This window comes from Grampus griseus (assembly GCF_964374135.1).
Source record: "Grampus griseus genome assembly, chromosome: 2".
Taxonomy (NCBI): Eukaryota; Metazoa; Chordata; class Mammalia; order Artiodactyla; family Delphinidae; genus Grampus; species Grampus griseus.
In genome coordinates, this window is record NC_139018.1 from 117192734 (window position 1) to 117210608 (window position 17875).

Genomic DNA, 17875 nt, shown 5'->3' on the forward strand with positions numbered 1-17875 from the left:
GAATGTAAATTGGTACAGCCACTATGGAAAACAGCATGGAGGTTCCTCAAAAAACAAAAAAAGAGTTGCCATATGATCCAGCAATCCCACTCCTGGGCATATATCCAGACAAAACTATAATTTGAAAAACATGCACCCCTATGTTCATAGCAGCACTATTTACAGTAGCCAAGACATGGAAACAACCTAAATGTCCATCGACAGATGAATGGATAAAGAAGATGTGGTACATATACACAATGGAACATTACTCAGCCATAAAAAAGAATGAAATAATACCATTTGCAGCAACATGGATGGACCTGGAGATTATCATACTAAGTGAAGTAAGTCAGACAGAGAAAGACAAATACCATACGATATCACTTATATGTGGAATCTAAAATATGATACAAATCAACATATCTACAAAACAAAAAGACACTCACAGATATAAAGAACAGACCTGTGGTTGCTGAAGTGGGGTGGGTAGGAGAAGGAAGAATTGGGAGTTTGGGATTAGCAGAGGCAAACTGTTATATACAGGATGGATAAACAACAAGGTCCTACTGTAGAGCACAGGGAACTATATTCAATATCCTGTGACAAACCATAATGGAAAAGAATATGAAAAAAAACATAATGGAAAAGAAATATCCTGTGACAAACCATAATGGAAAAGAATATATATATATATATACACACACACCACACACACACACATATATATATGGGACCTGGGCCCCTTTGCTCAGTGCTGCAGTGCTTGCACCTGGACACACATCTCCTCGAGCAACAAAATACAAAGGAAGTATCAATATAAGGGACTAAAAATAACTGCATGCATGCACAGTTGGGGCAAATTCTGGACAACGAGATACAAAGAGACCAAAAAGTCCAACTGCCACTTCTGAAGAGCTGACAGCAAAAGCAGGGGACTGCACATGCCCCCTGCACACAACACCACCAAAGGGATGGGCAAACCTCCTAAGCCACCCCTCTGGCCCGACCCCTTGTCACACCCCTACCCTCACCCCATATTAGAAACCTGCTCGCCCCACCTCAGAGTGAGCAAGTAAGGGAACCTGTTGTTTGTTCTCGCTCCCCCCCTGCTGTGGCAGGAGCCCCAATAAAGCCTTGCCTGAATTTCTTGTCTGGCCTCTGATCAACTTCTATTGATTAAGGAGGCCAAGAACCCTGATCGGTAACATACTTTGTGGGCCAAGAACCCTGATCAGTAACATAATTTGTGGTGACACCACGAAGAGACTATTGTCCCCTTCCCAGGAGAGGATCTGGGCACCTCTGGAACCACTGAACGCAGCTACCCTGTGGTGACAAGCGGCCGCCTGAACCTCTTGTTTCAGCGTCACCACGTTTGGTTCAGTCTGCCTTCCTGGCCCCTGAGGGCCTCAGTACCCTCATTCAGGCAACGTTTTTCCCCTCTCCTTCTTTTTCCCTCACCACTTTCTCTTTCCCCTTTGTCCCTTTCCCTCTGCTGAAATCTCTCTACTTCTCTCTCTGTCCTCTCTTACTTCTGTCCTTTCCTTCCAAGAAAGTGGATATGAGGCAGCCACAGCATCACTCCTCTCAGCCTGTGAGACCTGCTCCCTCTGGCTGGCAATGGCTCACCTTGACAGGCGACAAGCAGAGGTGGGAGAGGCTCACCTCACACCTTGGTCCAGTGGGCTCTCCCCGACTGGAGATTTGTGAGTGATAGAGGTTCAAACATATCGTGTAGCATCTGGAAGTCTGATCGTCCCAATATTCTTGCCTTTATTTTCCTGCCTCCAAGAGAAGTCCCGTTGGGAACGGGCTGAAGCGGCAGATTTCTATATACTGGGGTACACGTGGGTGAGAGTCCCACCTGTGGGTTGGGGACCCACAGATGACGTACAACTGGCTGGTTTCCAGGCTTGATCACCTGGTGGGCAGTGGACCGGGTGCTCCCTCCTTCACTGGCCCTTTCTGGAAGCGCACAGATTGTTGCCTGAATAGACACCGACAGGGGGCAGGTTGAAATAGCAATCTCTGTCTCTTTCTCTCTTTCAGTCTTTTCTGTCCCTCCTCCCTTTACCTCTCCTTTGGTCCTCACGCTTATACTTCCATCCCCCTTCATCCTGAAGACTCCTTGTTTGTATCTTTAAGTTTCTGTCATTGGTACTTGTTTTTTTTTGGCTGCATTGGGTCTTTGTTGCTGTGTGCGGGCTTTCTCTAGTTGCGGCAAGCGGGGGCTACTCTTCATTGAGGTGCACGGGCTTCTCATTGCAGTGGCTTCTCTTGTTGCGGAGCTCGGGCTCTAGGCGCACAGACTTCAGTAGTTGTGGCACACAGGCTCCGTAGTTGTGGCTCACGGGCTCTAGAGAGCAGGCTTCAGTAGTTGTGGCACACAGGCTCAGTAGTTGTGGCTCGTGGGCTCTACAGTGCAGGCTCAGTGGTTATGGCACACGGGTGCGCACGGGCTTAGTTGCCCTGCGGCATGTGGGATCCTCCTGGACCAGGACTCAAACCCATGTCCCCTGCATTGGCAGGCAGATTCCCAACCATTGCACCACCAGGGAAGCCCCCTGGTACATGTTTTTGAAAGGACCTTTGTTTTATGTAGTTTTGTCTGTCTAACTGCTCGTGCAAGTCTCTGCCAACATTGTGAGCATGGTGGAACATTTACACCTTGAAATGAAAATGCAGCCCACATAAACTGAGACTCCAGCCTTGGGTTACTTAGTGAGATTTTTTGTTTTTTTAATTAATTTATTTATTTGGTTGTGCTGGGTCTTAGTTGCGGCAGGCGGATTCCTCAGTTATGGCGTGTGAACTCTTAGTTGCGGCATGCATGTGGGATCTAGTTCCCTGACCAAGGATCGAACCCAGGCCCCCTGCATTGGGAGCGTGGAGTCTTATCCACTGCGCCACCAGGGAAGTCCTACTTAGTGAGATTTTATTTTATTTTTTTGCGGTACGCGGGCCTCTCACTGTTGTGGCCTCTCCCGTTGCAGAGCACAGGCTCCGGACGCACAGGCTCAGCGGCCATGGCTCACGGGCCCAGCCACTCCGCAGCATGTGGGATCTTCCCGGACCAGGGCACGAAACCGTGTCCCCTGCATCGGCAGGCAGACTCTCAACCACTGCGCCACCAGGGAAGCCCTACTTAGATTTTAAAGAGCAAAAAAAGAAGAGAGGAGCTTGCCTCTCTCTCCTCTGCCTTTGTAACGTAATTCTGCCTGGGCTCTCAGGAACCACCTGATTCATCTGTAGTCCCCCAGACTGAGGTGAAAAGAAAAAAGAGGGTTTTTAAATTCAAGCGGGAAAACTCTGAGATCTCTGGTTCTGTCTTTACGTAAAAACTAACTTGTAAATAAGCTGTATTTAATTAACTTAAAGAAAATTGAGTACTTATATACATTCTCAGAAATTTAAAAGAAAACTCACCAGAATATATTTCAGGTTCATGTGATCTGGGAAATATTCAATATTGAATTAATATCTGATATTAGAGCTAGCTTAAGCTTATGGGTTTAATTAATACAGACCTGTCTTTAGAGTCATCAACATTATTTATTTATTTTTGGCTACGTTGGGTCTTCGTTGTTACCTGCGGGCTTTCTCTAGTTGCGGCAAGCGGGGGCTGTTCGTCATTGCAGTGCACGGGCTTCTCATTGCAGTGGCTTCTCTTGCTGCGGAGCACGGGCTCTAGGCGCGTGGGCTTCAGTAGTTTTGGCTCGTGGGCTCTAGAGTGCAGGCTCAGTAGTTGTGGTGCACGGGCTTAGTTGCTCCGCGGCATGTGGGATCTTCCTGACCAGGGCTCGAACCCGTGTCCCCTGCATTGGCACGTGGATTCTTAACCACTGGGTCAGCAGGGAAGTCCCAGGAGTCCCAGTATGTAGGGTTACTGAAAGTTAATAAGTGCATATTGTTTCTGTTATGAAATTTGTCAACAGGGAAGATAATCTCATATGATTAAATTTTTAAGTAAAGGTAACTGAGATAACAGCTTTTTGGTAAACTCTATAGGAATAATTATGTTTTGGAAATGTCCATCTAAATAGTCTCTCCAAATTTTGGTAGGGTGAAACTAAATTAAGTTAAATGATAGGAACTCATTGAGTATCCAGGCCATTTCAAATAAGACGAAATATTGGAATATTAATTGCTAAACAGGTCTAAATTTACCTACTTTTCTCTTCTTGTGAGAGAGAAACTAAAGCTGTTTGGTGCTGCCTTGAGATGTTCTCTACCAATCTACAGAATGCTAATGTAAAAGACAGTTCATGGTTCCTTAAGGAAAGTAGGATGTTTGTTTTCAGAAAAGAAGGTATGAAGAATGGAAATATATTTCGTTAAAGGAAAAAGGGTGATTTTTGTCCTAGAGCTGGTTATTTTTGAATGGAAAGAATAAGGGACAGGATAATATGGCTACAGAAAGCTGCAGAAGGTTTGTGGGAAAGGAACATTGAGAAAAGAATTTTGTACATGGTCAGGATTTTCTAAAGTTATGTTAAATTTAATTAGGTAAATGGATTTTCTTAAGAGTAGGCTTATGCAAGACTGGACTTTGTTTCTCTCTCTCATAAGAGAACAAAGCTTTCCTGGAATGCTGCTTTTGATAACAGATTGTGTGAGTTTCTGTGCCTTTAAGTGATCTGTTTTTATTTATTTTTAAAATAATTTTTTAAAAATTTATTTTTATTTTTGGCTGCCTTGGGTCTTTGTTGCTGCATGCGGGTTTTTCTCTAGTTGTGGTGAGCGGGGCCTACTCTTCGTTGCAGTTGGCAGGCTTCTTATTGGGTGGCTTCTCTTGTTGCAGAGCACGGGATCTAGGTGCACGGGCTTCAGTAGTTGTGGCACTCAGGCTCAGTAGTTGTGGCTCGCAGGCTCTAGAGTGCAGGCTCAGTAGTTGTGATGCATGGGCTTAGTTGCTCCACGGCATGTGGGATCTTCCCGGACCAGGGCTCGAACCTGTGTCCCCTGCACTGTCAGGCAGATTCTTAACCACTGCGCCACCAGGGAAGTCCCTGTTTTTACTTTTGAAATCTTTTTTTCACCTTAGCTCAAGGAATAATTGTTTCACAGCGACCTACAATTCTATCCAACAAGGTGTTTTAAAACTTCTCAAAAGTTTTGACAGACTTCCCAAATGTGAAATTCTAATTAAAGTTCTTTTGACCTCCAGCTAACTTTTGGATGCTTCAAACAGCCCCTGGAGCACCCCAAAGAGAGATCCTAAACTAATTGGGTTCATTTGGTATGTTAAATTACATGGGAAACACTGTCCAAACTTGCTGCTGCCTGTGTCAGATAGAATCATCAGGCTCTCCTCAATTTTATCATAGCCACCAAACAGATAGGGGAAAGGGTTTGGGGCTCTTCTGCTATCTAGTCTCTCACCTTACTCTATGTCCAAAAAATCCCCTGTGGGAATACTCCAACCTCTAGGTCCTCAGGTCCTGACCCCCATGGCATCTTCCGTTGTGCCCAACTCCAATTCTTCCAGGAGTTCCTTTTTGCACCTCTAGGACTCCCTTCACTCCAGGTCTTGGCAGCCCATACCTTTTTACAAACTACCTATTGGGCTGGCCAACTCCAAGCAGTCCACATCCTAGTCTTTATAGATGCTCAATTTGGAGGAATATACCCTAACATAGGGAACCTTGTTATAGGACATAAGCTTATAGACAACAGATCCCCCTCAAGGGAGAGCCCCGGCAATGCACTGGAACTGGTTCAAATGTCCCTTATTGGGGACCCCTTGCTTGAGGGACTGGTTAGGTGATGGGAGAGTAGAGGACACTCAAAATCCCATTAGGCAAGAGGGATTTCAGAGGACACTCCGACCCCCTTCTGACAAAAGCTTCCTGGTAAAATGTCTCTGGGATGTTGGACTTCATTTCTAAAAGTGCTCTTGGTTGAAGCTTACTCAACGTGGGATGATCCTCTTCTAAGCCAGAAGAAACATCTCTGGAGTGTATCCTTAAAAATTGGGAAATTTTCGATTGGTTCAAGATGGCGGAGTAGAAAGACGTGCTCTCACCCCCTCTTGCGAGAGCACCAGAATCACAACTAACTGCTGAGTGGTCATTGACAGGAAGACACTGGAACTCACCAAGGAGGATACCCCACATCCAGAGACAAAGGAGAGCCAAAATGAGACGGTAGGAGGGGCGCAATCACAATAGAATCAAACCCCGTAACTCCTGGGTGGGTGAGTCACAAACTGGAGAACACTTATACCACAGAAGTCCACCCACTGGAATGAAGGTTCGGAGCCCCACGTCAGGCTTCCCAACCTGGGGGTCCGGCAATGGGAGGAGGAATTCCTAGAGAATCAGACGATGAAGGCCAGTGGGATTTGATTGCAGGACTTTGACAGGACTGGTGGAAACAGAGACTCCACTCTTGGAGGGCACACACAAAGTAGTGTGCGCGTCGGGACCCAGGGGAAGGAGCAGTGACCCCATAGGACTGAACAAGACCTACCTGCTGGTGTTGGAGGGTCTCCTGCAGAGGTGGGGGGTGGCTGTGTCTCACCGTGGGGACAAGGACACTGGCAGCAGAAGTTCTGGGAAGTACTCCTTGGCGTGAGCCCTCCCAGAGTCCGCCATTAGCCCCAGCAAAGAGCCCAGGTAGGCTCCAGTGTTGGGTCACCTCAGGCCAAACAACCAACAGAGAAGGAACCCAGCTCCACCCATCAGGAGACAAATGGAGTAAAGTTTTACTCAGCTCTGCCCACCAGAGAAACAGCCAGCTCTACCCACCACCAGTCTCTCCCATCAAGAAACTTGCACAAGCCTCTTGTATAGCTTCATCCACCAGATGGCAGACAGCATAAGCAAGAAGAATTACAGTCCTGCAGCCTGTGGAACAAAAACACATCACAGAAAGATAGACAAGATGAAAAGGCAGCGGGCTACGTACCAGATGAAGGAACAAGATAAAACCCCAGAAAAACAACTAAATGAATTGGAGATAGGCAACCTTCCAGAAAAAGAATTCAGAATAATGATAGTGGAGATGATCCAGGACCTCGGAAAAAGAATGGAGGCAAAGATCAAAAATATGCAAGAAATGTTTAACAAAGACCTAGAAGAATTAAAGAACAAACAAACAGAGATGAACAATACAATAACTGAAGTGAAAAATACACTAGAAGGAATCAATAGCAGAATAACTGAGGCAGAAGAACGGATAAGTGACCTGGAAGACAGAATGGTGGAATTCACTGCCACGGAACACAATAAAGAAAAAAGAATGAAAAGAAATGAAGACAGCCTAAGAGACCTCTGGGACAACATTAAATGTAACAACATTCACATTATAGGGGTCCCAGAAGAGGAAGACAGAGAAAGGACTCTAGAAAATATTTGAAGAGATTACAGTCAAAAACTTCCTTAACATGGGAAAGGAAATATCCACCCACGTCCAGGAAGTGCAGACAGTCCCATACAGGACAAACCCAAGGAGAAACATGCTGAGACACATAGTAATCAAATCAAATCAAACCCAAGGAGAAACATGCTGAGACACATGGTAAGCAAATTGACTAAAAAATTAAAGAGAAGGAAAACTCACTGAAAGCAGCAAGGGAAAAATGACAAATAACATACCAGGGAACTCCCATAAGGTTAACAGATGATTTCTCAGCAGAAACTCTGCAAGCCAGAAGGGAGTGGCATGACATATTTAAAGTGATGAAAGGGAAGAACCTAAAACCAAGATTATTCTGCTCAGCAAGGATCTTATTCAGATTCGATGGAGAAATCAAAAACTTTACAGACAAGCAAAAGCTAAGAGAATTCAGCACCACCAAACCAGCTCTACAACAAATGCTAAAGGAACTTCTCTAAGTGGGAAACACAAAAGAAGAAAAAGACCTACAAAAACAAACCCAAAACAATTAAGAAAATGGTAATAGGAACATATATATTGATAATTACCTTAAACGTGAATGGATTAAATGCTCTACCCAAAAGACACAGGCTTGCTGAATGCATACAAAAACAAGACCCACATATATGCGGTCTACAAGAGACCCACTTCAGATCTAGGGACACATACAGACTGAAAGTGAGGGGATGGGAAAAGATATTCCATGCAAATGGAAATCAAAAGAAAGCTGGAGTAGCAATACTCATATCAGATAAAATAGATTTTAAAATAAAGAATGTTACAAGAGACAGGAAGGACATTACATAATGATCAAGGGATCAATCCAAGAAGAAGATATAACAATTATGAATATATATGCACCCAACATAGGAGCACCTCAATACATAAGGCAACTGCTAACAGCTCTAAAAGAGGAAATAAACAGTAACACAATAATAGTGGGGGACTTTAACACCTCACTTATGCCAATGGACAGATCATCCAGATGGAAAATTAATAAGGAAACACAAGCTTTAAATGTCACAATAGACCAGATAGATTTAATTGATATTTATAGGACATTCCATCCAAAAACAGCAGATTACACTTTCTTCTCAAGTGTGCATGGAACATTCTCCAGGATAGATCACATCTTGGGTCACAAATCAAGCCTCAGTAAATTTAAGAAAATTGAAATCATATCAAGCATCTTTTCTGACCACAATGCTATGAGACTAGATATCAATTACAGGGAAAAAAACGTAAAAAACACAAACACGTAGAGGCTAAGCAATACGTTACTAAATAACCAAGAGATCACTGAAGAAACCAAAGAGGAAATCAAAAAATACCTAGAGACAAATGACAATGAAAACACGACAATCCAAAACCTATGGGATGCAGCAAAAGCAGTTCTAAGAGGGAAGTTTATAGCAATACTATCCTACCTCAAAAAACAACAAATATCTCAAATAAACAATCTAACCTTACACCTAAAGGAACTAGAGAAAGAAGAACAAACAAAACCCAAAGTTAGTATAAGGAAGGAAATCATAAAGATCAGAGCAGAAATAAATGAAATAGAGACAAAGAAAACAATAGCAAAGATCAATAAAACTAAAAGCTGGTTCTTTGAGAAGATAAACAAAATTGATAAACCATTAGCCAGACTCATCAAGAAAAAGAGGGAGAGGACTCAAATCAATAAAATTAGAAATGAAAAAGGAGAAGTTACAAAAGACACCGCTTCATCTCTACAAGCAACTCTATGCCAATAAAATGGACAACCTGGAAGAAATGGACAAATTCTCAGAAAGGTATAACCTTCCAAGACTGAACCAGGAAGAAATAGAAAATATGAACAGACCAATCACAAGCACTGAAATTGAAACTGTGATTAAAAATCTTCCAACAAACAAAAGTCCAGAACCAGATGGCTTCACAGGTGAATTCTATCAAACATTTACAGAAGAGCTAACACCCATCCTTCTCAAATTCTTTCAAAAAATTGCAGAGGAAGGAAAATTCCCAAAGTCATTCTATGAGGCCACCATCACCCTGATACCAAAATCAGACAAAGATACTATAAAAAAAGAAAACAACAGATTAATATCACTGATAAATATAATGCAAAAATCCTCAACAAAATACTAGCAAACAGAATCCAACAACATATTAAAAGGATCATACACCATGATCAAGTGGGATTTATCCCAGGGATGCAAGGATTCTTCAATATATGCAAATCAATCAATGTGATACACCATATTAACAAACTGAAGAATAAAACCCATATGATCATCTCAATAGATGCAGAAAAAGCTTTTGACAAAATTCAACACCATTTATGATAAAAACTCTCCAGAAAGTGGGCATAGAGGGAACCTACCTCAACATAATAAAGGGTGTATATGACAAGCTCACAGCAAACACCATTCTCAATGGTGAAAAACTGAAAGCATTTCCTCTAAGATCAGCAACAAGACAAGGTTGCCCACTCTCACCACTATTATTCAACATAGTTTTGGAAGTCCTAGCCACAGCAATCAGAGAAGAAAAAGAAATAAAAGGAATACAAATTGGAGAAGAAGAAGTAAAACTGTCACTGTTTGCAGATGACATGATACTATACAGAGAGAATCCTAAAGATGCCACCAGAAAACTACTACAGCTAATGAATAAAACTGGTAAAGTTGCAGGATACAAAATTAATGGACAGAAATCTCTTGCATTCCTGTACACTAATGATGAAACATCTGAAAGAGAAATTAAAGAAACACTCCCATTTACCATTGCAACAAAAAGAAGAAACTACCTAGGAATAAACCTACCTAGGGACAAAAGACCTGTATGCAGAAAACTATAAGACACTGATGAAAGAAATTAAAGATGATACAAACAGATGGAGAGATATACCATGTTCTTGGATTGGAAGAATCAACATTGTGAAAATGACTACACTACCCAAAGCAATCTACAGATTCAATGCAATCCCTATCAAATTACCAATGGCATTTTTTACAGAGCTAGAACAAAAAATCTTAAAATTTGTATAGAGACACAAAAGACCCCGAATAGCCAAAGCAGTCATGAGGGAAAAAAACGGAGCTGGAGGAATCAGGCTCCCTGACTTCAGACTATACTACAAAGCTATAGTAATCAAGACAATATGGTACTGGCACAAAAGCAGAAATATAGATCAACGGAACAGGATAGAAAGTCCAGAGGTAAACCCACACACCTATGGTGAACTGATCTATGACAAAGGAGGCAAGGATATACAATGGAAGAAAGACAGTCTCTTCCATAAGTGGTGCTAGGAAAACTGGACAGCTACATGTAAAAGAATGAAATTAGAACACTCCCTAACACCATACACAAAAATAAACTCAAAATGGATTAGAGACCTAAATGTAAGACCAGACACTATAAAACTCTTAGAGGAAAACATAGGAAGAACACACTTTGACATAAATCACAGCAAGATCTTTTTTCATCCATCTCCTAGAGTAATGGAAATAAAAACAAAAATAAACAAATAGGACCTAATGAAACTCAAAAGCTTTTGCACAGCAAAGGAAACTACAAACGAGACAAAAAGACAACCCTCAGAATGGGAGAAAATATTTGCAAACGAATCAACGGACAAAGGATTAATCTCCAAAATATATAAACAGCTCATGCAGCTCAATATTAAAAAAAACAAACACCCCAATCCAAAAATGCGCAGAAGACCTAAATAGACATTTCTCCAAAGAAGACATACAGATGGCCAAGAAGCACATGAAAAGCTGCTCAACATCACTAATTATTAGAGAAATGCAAATTAAAACTACAATGAGGTATCACCTCACACCAGGTAGCATGGGCATCATCAGAAAATCTACGAACAACAAACACTGGAGAGGGTGTGGAGAAAAGGGAACCCTCTTGCACTGTTGGTGGGAATGTAAATTGATAGAGCCACTATGGAGAACAGTATGGAGGTTCCTTAAAAAACTAAAAATAGAATTGCCATATGACTCAGCAATCCCACTACTGGGCACATACCCAGAGAAAACCATAATTCAAAAAGACACATGCAGGGCTTCCCTGGTGGCGCAGTGGTTAAGAATCCGCCTGCCAATGCAGGGGACATGGGTTTGAGCCCTGGCCCGGGAAGATCCCACATGCAGCGGAGCAACTAAGCCTGTGCGCCACAACTACTGAACCTGAGCTCTAGAGCCCGCGAGCCACAACTACTGAGCCTACATGCCACAACTACTGAAGCCTGTGCGCCTAGAGCCCGTGCTCCGCAACAAGAGAAGCCATGGCAATGAGAAGCCCGCACACTGCAATGAAGAGTAGCCCCTGCTCACTGCAACTAGAGAAAGCCCATGCACAGCAACGAAGACCCAACACAGCCAAAAATAAATAAATAAATAAATTTATTTTAAAAAAGAAAAAAAAAAGACACATGCACCCCAATGTTTACTGCAGCACTATTTACGATAGCCAGGACATGGAAGCAACCTAAATGCCCATCGACAGATGAATGGATAAATAAGATGTGGTACATATATACAATGGAATATTACTCAGCCATAAAAAGGAACGAAATTGGGTCATTTGTAGAGACGTGGATTGATCTAGAGACTGTCATACAGAGTGAAGTAAGTCAGAAAGAGAAAAACAAATATCATATATTAACACGTATATGTGGAACCTAGAAAAATGGTACAGATGAACCAGTTTGCAGGGCAGAAATTGAGACACAGATGTAGAGGACTAACATATGGACACCATGGGGGAAAGTGGTGGGGAGGGGGTGTGGTGGGATGAACTGGGAGATTGGGATTGACATGTATACACTAATATGTATAAAATGGATAACTAATAAGGACCTGCTGTACAAAAAAATAAATTTTATTTAATTTTTTAAAAATACACCCAAAAAAAAATTGGAAAATTTTCAAAATTGACGGGATGAAAAGGGAAAACCAAACTCTACTGTAACATTACCTGGCCCTTATATAAGCTGGGGAATGGAGAAAAATGGCCTGAAAATGGGTCTCTAAATTATAATACCATCTTGCAATTGGATCTTTACTGTCACAAGATGGGAAGATGCACTGGGGTTCCCTGCGTTCAAGCGTTCATGATCCTTTACCCAGCTCTATGCAGCTCCTGTAATCAAAAGCCTGGGGAATCAGAAAACACTCCTGATGTTTTAGATGACCCCATTCTAACCTTCCCCAACTCTCAGGGGGGAAATCAAGCCCCACCTACTTCCCCGGAGCCACTTACTTCTCTGGGTCCCTCTGACCAATCCCAAACTCTGCCTCGCTATGTCCCTTTATATCTTCCATTGTCCCAGGAGGGAGAGACTAGTCCCTCCAGGGTAACCTGTAGTGGAACTTCCTGTCACTCCGAATCAGGTTCAACGTTAGCCCCTACCTCTGCCCCACAAGGCCTTTACCCCCTTCAGGACAGAGGGATTACTAGAGTGCATGTCCCCTTCTCAGTGGGAGACAGGAATCTGTAAGGAGATGTTTGGCAGGTTCTCAGAGAACCCTGACAATTTTAGGGATGAATTTATCAGGTTGGGGTTGACATTCTCTCTCACCTGGCAGGACATCATGGTTATTCTGGCCCACTGTCACACCCCAGATGAAAAGGAGCGTATACTGAGGAAGGCCAAGGAACATGGAGCTGGCCTACTGGCAACCAATCTACACCATATTTATCAGGCAGGTGAGAACACAATCCCAGAACACGATCCCCACTGGGACGATGAAGATCATCTAGGCCGGGGTAGGATGAGACATTACATCACTTGCCTATCAGAAGGAATGAAAAGGTGTAGGGTGAAGCCTGTAAATTATGATAAGGTCTGAGAAGTTACACAGGAAAAAGATGAAAACCTGGCAGTCTTCCTGAGCTGGGTGACAGACACATTCCGGAAGAACACCAATACAGACCCTGAGTCCTCAGAAGGAAGGACACTCTTGGCCATGCGTTTTATCACCCAGGCTAGTCCTGATATCCAGAGAAAATTACAAAAGCTTGAGGCTGGGCCCCAAACCCCGTTGTCAACCTTCGTAGAGGAGGCCTTCAAGGTCCATAACAACCGAGACTTAATGGAGGAGGCCAATAACGGTAAGAGGCTAATAAAGAAAATGCAGCTTTAGGCTGCTCTGATCCACCCACCACCTCGAGGGGACCCTGGAGGGCCGAGAAGGCTGGACAGACCACCAAGAAGCTGCCTGGGCCCGAACCAGTGTGCCTTTTTTCGGAAGGGGGGCACTGGGAGGGGGAATGTCCTGAGCGCCCTCTAGTGGGATGCCCGAGGGCCAACACTGACCTGCCCCAGTTCCTTGTCAATCTCTGATGAGAGATTCCCACACACCGACTGAGCACCTGCCCGGCTCCAGATTCCACTCGATCGATCCTCATTACTCCAGCGGAGCCTCTGGTGACCCTTGATGTGGCAGGTAGAAGAACTAAATTTCTTGTAGACACTGGAGCCGCCTGCTCTGTTCTGACTTGACCAGCTGTCCCCCTCTCCAACCGAGTGTACTGGGATGGGAGTTGATGGACAGCCAAAAGTAGGCGATTTACATCTCCCCTTGCCTGCAGAATCGGGTCCATTAATATTACTTACTCCTTTTTGTGTATGCCAGGATTCCCTGTCCCTCTGCTCGGGAGAGATGTGCTAAATAAGTTAGAAGCTAGTATATTCTTAGGACAGGGTGAAGTCCAAAGAGATAGAGAATTCAAACAGAGAATGCCATCTATTAGTAGCCCCAGATGACCCACCTGCTGGTCATTATAATTCTCCTCAAAACATCCCCCAAGGTGTTAGAGAATGAGTAGATCCTGAAGTTTGGAATACATCGGTGCCAGAAAGGGCAAAACGCGTTCCCACAATAAAAAAAAAAGTTTAAGGTCTGGGGAAAAATACTCCTGGAAAAGGCAATATCCTTTAAAGCCTGAAGCCCTGAGGGGAACCCAACTGCCGCTCAGCAAATTCCTAAAACACTGACACATTAGGCCCTACCAATCCCCTTGCATTACCCCCATCCTCCCCATTCAGAAGCCTAACGGGGAATATCTGTTTGTGCAAGACTTACGAGCTTACGAGCAGTGAATGAGGCAGCCATCCCTATTCACCCACTGGTGCCAAACCCATACACCCTCGCCCATGTGCCGGGGAGCGCTCAGTATTTCTGTTTTGGACCTCACAGATGCGTTTTTCTGTATTCCCCTACATCCTTTTTGCCTTTGAGTTGGATGGATGCTGACACCCTGGAGGCTACCCAGTATACCTGGACAGTGCTTCCTCGGGGTTTTCAGGACAGCCCCCATCTTTTGGGAAACATGTTAACAAGAGAACTGAGGAAACTGGGCCTTGAGAAGGGAACTCTGCTGCAATATGTTGATGTGATTTATTGATAAGTAGTGAGACCAAACAAGATTCAGATCAAAATACTGTTAGGGTCCCAAATTTTCTGGCAAAAAGGGGATGTAAATTCTCTTCAACCAGGGCTCAGATCTCACAGCAACAGATTCAATATTTAGGATTTCTTTTGAGCCCAGGGGCATGAGCCCTGGCCATAGATCGAAAAACAGCAATTAGTGCATTACCATCTCCAACCACAGAGGCAACTCCGAGGCTTTCTCAGGATGGCTGAGTTCTATTGTATCTGGATTCCAAATTATGGCCTTATAGCCAAACCTCTATATGAGGCTCTGAAGGGAGAAGAAAGGGAACCTCTTCAATGGAATAAGGACTACCAACAGGCCTTTGAGACTCAAAAGCCTGAGTTGAGCAGAGCACCAGCATTGGGGCTTCCAAATCTGGACAAGCCCTTCACCCTATACGTTCACAAGAGGTCAGGGACAGCACTAGGAGTCCTGACCCAAAAGCTGGGACTGGATCAAAGACCAGTGGCTTACTTTTCAAAACAACTGGATTCAGTGGCCCTGGGATGACCAAGCTGCCTGTGGGCAGTAGCAGCCACAGCCCTGTGGGTTAATGAGGCTTCCAAACTCATCCTGGGACAACACTTAGATGTGTTAACCCCTCATGAGGTACAATCTGTGCTGGAAGCCAAGGGACATCATTGGTTGGCTGGCGGAAGGTTAACAAGATACCAGGCCCTCCTAATGGGTACCCCTGACATTCCCTTAAAGGTATGCCAAACCCTGAAGAACCCAGCAACTCTGTTTCCAGCAGTCGAGAGTGGAGACTCAGTGCATCTGTGTATTGAGACCATAGAACAAACTTACTCCAGCACGTCTGATCTTCTAGATGAGCCTCTTGACAGCCCTGAGGTCAAATGGTTTACTGATGGGAGCAGTTTTGTAGAAATGGGAACCTGAAAGGCAGGGTATGCCATAGTTAATCTAGATGAAGTTATAGAAGCCAAGGCCCTGCCACCCCAGGCGTCAGCCCAGAAGGCTGAACTAATTGCATTAATGAGAGCTTTGCAATTAGGGAAGGATAAGAAATTAAATATTTTTACTGACTCTAATTATGGATTCCATGTGCTACAGGCTCACACTGCCATTTGGAAAGAAAGAGGAATGTTAACCACTAGAAATTCCCCCATAAAACATAAAGATTTGATTCTGGCTCTTTCAGAAGCAGTGCAGCTCCCGACCCAGGTAGCAGTAGCCCACTGTAGGGTCCATCAGAGGGGTGGATTTTCTGTGAGCCAAGGGAAGAGCAAAGCTGATCAAATTGCAAAACAGGCAGCTTGATTTCAGGAACCTGAACAAATTATGGCCCCCTGAACTCCCTTCCCCAGTATTCCCCAGCCTTCCCCAGTATTCCCCACAGGAACAAGAAAATGCTGAGAAATGGAACTATGAGAAAGGAAGCACTGGCTGGTATAAAAAGGAGGATAAGGTTCTAATCCCTGAGGCCCAACAGTGGAAACTCACTAAGAGCTTACATGATGCCACCCACTATGGGAGGATGCGCTATGGGACTTGATGCGAAAGGCTTTTTCAGGGAAGGGGCTTAAAAGAACACTAACACTTGCCTGTGATTTATGTGCCTGTAATAACCCACAGACCCATCCAATCCCCCCTTCGTTACTCAGGCCAATTCAATGCCGAGGGACATATCTGGGGGAAGGCTGGCAGTTAGATTTCACCCAATGTCCCCACGATGAGGATATAAATATCTTCTGGTGTTTGTTGATACTTTCACAGGATGGGCTGAAGCCTTCCCCTACCCGATCTGAAAAGACTATGGCAGTCTGTACGTCCCTTTTAAAAGAAATAATTCCTTGGTTTGGACTTCCAAAGTCCCTGCAGAGTGATAACAGCCCCTTTATAACCATAATCACACAGGGGTTCACAGTGGCCCTACGGATAGATTACAAGCTACACATCTCTTGGCACCCCCAGTGCCAAGGAAAGGTAGAGAAAGGGAAGGTAGAGAAAATGAACCATACTTTAAAGAAAACCTTAGCAAAGCTCTGCCAAGACACTCATGAACCCTGGACTAGCTGGCTTCCTACTGCACCCCTCAGGGTCCGTGTAGCCCCCAGGAGTGGTCTGAGGCTTAAGCCATTTGAAACGACCTATGGGAGGCCTTTTCTTACTACTGACATTGTACTGGGTGAGGAAGTAAACCAGGCCTGAGATATACTATTAACCTAGGACAAGTTCAGAAGGCAATCCAGGACTGTGCCCACAAAGTACGGCCAGCTCCCACTAAAAATACAGAGGAAGGAGCAGTTCCTTCACAAATAAACCCCAGGGACCAAGTGCGTAAAACCTGGAAAGTTGGATCCCTGAAGACCAACTATTGCCAAAATGGAAGGTCCCCTATAAAGTAATTTTAGCCACTCCCACTGCTGTCAAACTCAAAGGATATCTAGTTGGGTACATTTGTCCACTAAAGCTTTTACCTCCAGAAGCCCCGCAGGTCACAACAGAAGAACAATACACTGTGAGCCAGTGGAAGATCTGAGATATCTATTCAAAAGTCAGGCACCATTGACAGATAGTCTGTGTGATAACTAATACTTTCTGCTGCACCTGGATCAATGCGACAGGACAGGCAGAAGTTAATATTAAGGAAATATATGCCCGAGCAAAGTGGCTTCACAATTTTGGCAGGGGTGATACCGCCTCAGCTGTCTGGTCAACAGTTAAGGAAGCCCTCCCAAAGTTAACCTGGTTCCTTCCCTTTCTAGGCCCTTTAATGGCTATTGTTGTTCTTCCCCTTTTTAGCCCTTGTTTGTTTAACCTGCTGGTTAAGGTTGTGTCTTCTAGGCTCCAACAGTCTGAAGTAAGGCTCATGACGGCTCAAGGCATTCAACCCATTCCAGCGGAGAGTGGCCCACGTCCCTACAAGTCCTTGAAACAATCAGCGAGGGACTTCTACACCTCTAGGGTAGGCTAGGGCCTGCAGCCCAACCAGAAGGAAGAGTTTCAGAAGAAGAGACCTTCAGCCCCTTACCCCTTAAGAATAAAGGTGTAGAGTCCCTTGGGGGAAATGAGACAGGCTGGGACCTGGGACCCTTTGCTGCAGTGC

At 44.2% G+C, this 17875-nt stretch overlaps 1 long non-coding RNA gene across 1 annotated transcript in view; it reads right to left on the reverse strand.

Annotated features, from left to right (window-relative positions):
• Positions 1 to 3849: 3849 nt before the first annotated feature.
• The window catches only part of LOC309819449, a 44417-nt gene continuing 30391 nt past the window's right edge, over positions 3850 to 17875 (reverse strand). Inside the window, exon 3 of the long non-coding RNA XR_014296430.1 lies at positions 3850 to 3868. This is a non-coding gene — a long non-coding RNA (uncharacterized lncRNA). The remainder of the gene's footprint in view (positions 3869 to 17875) is intronic.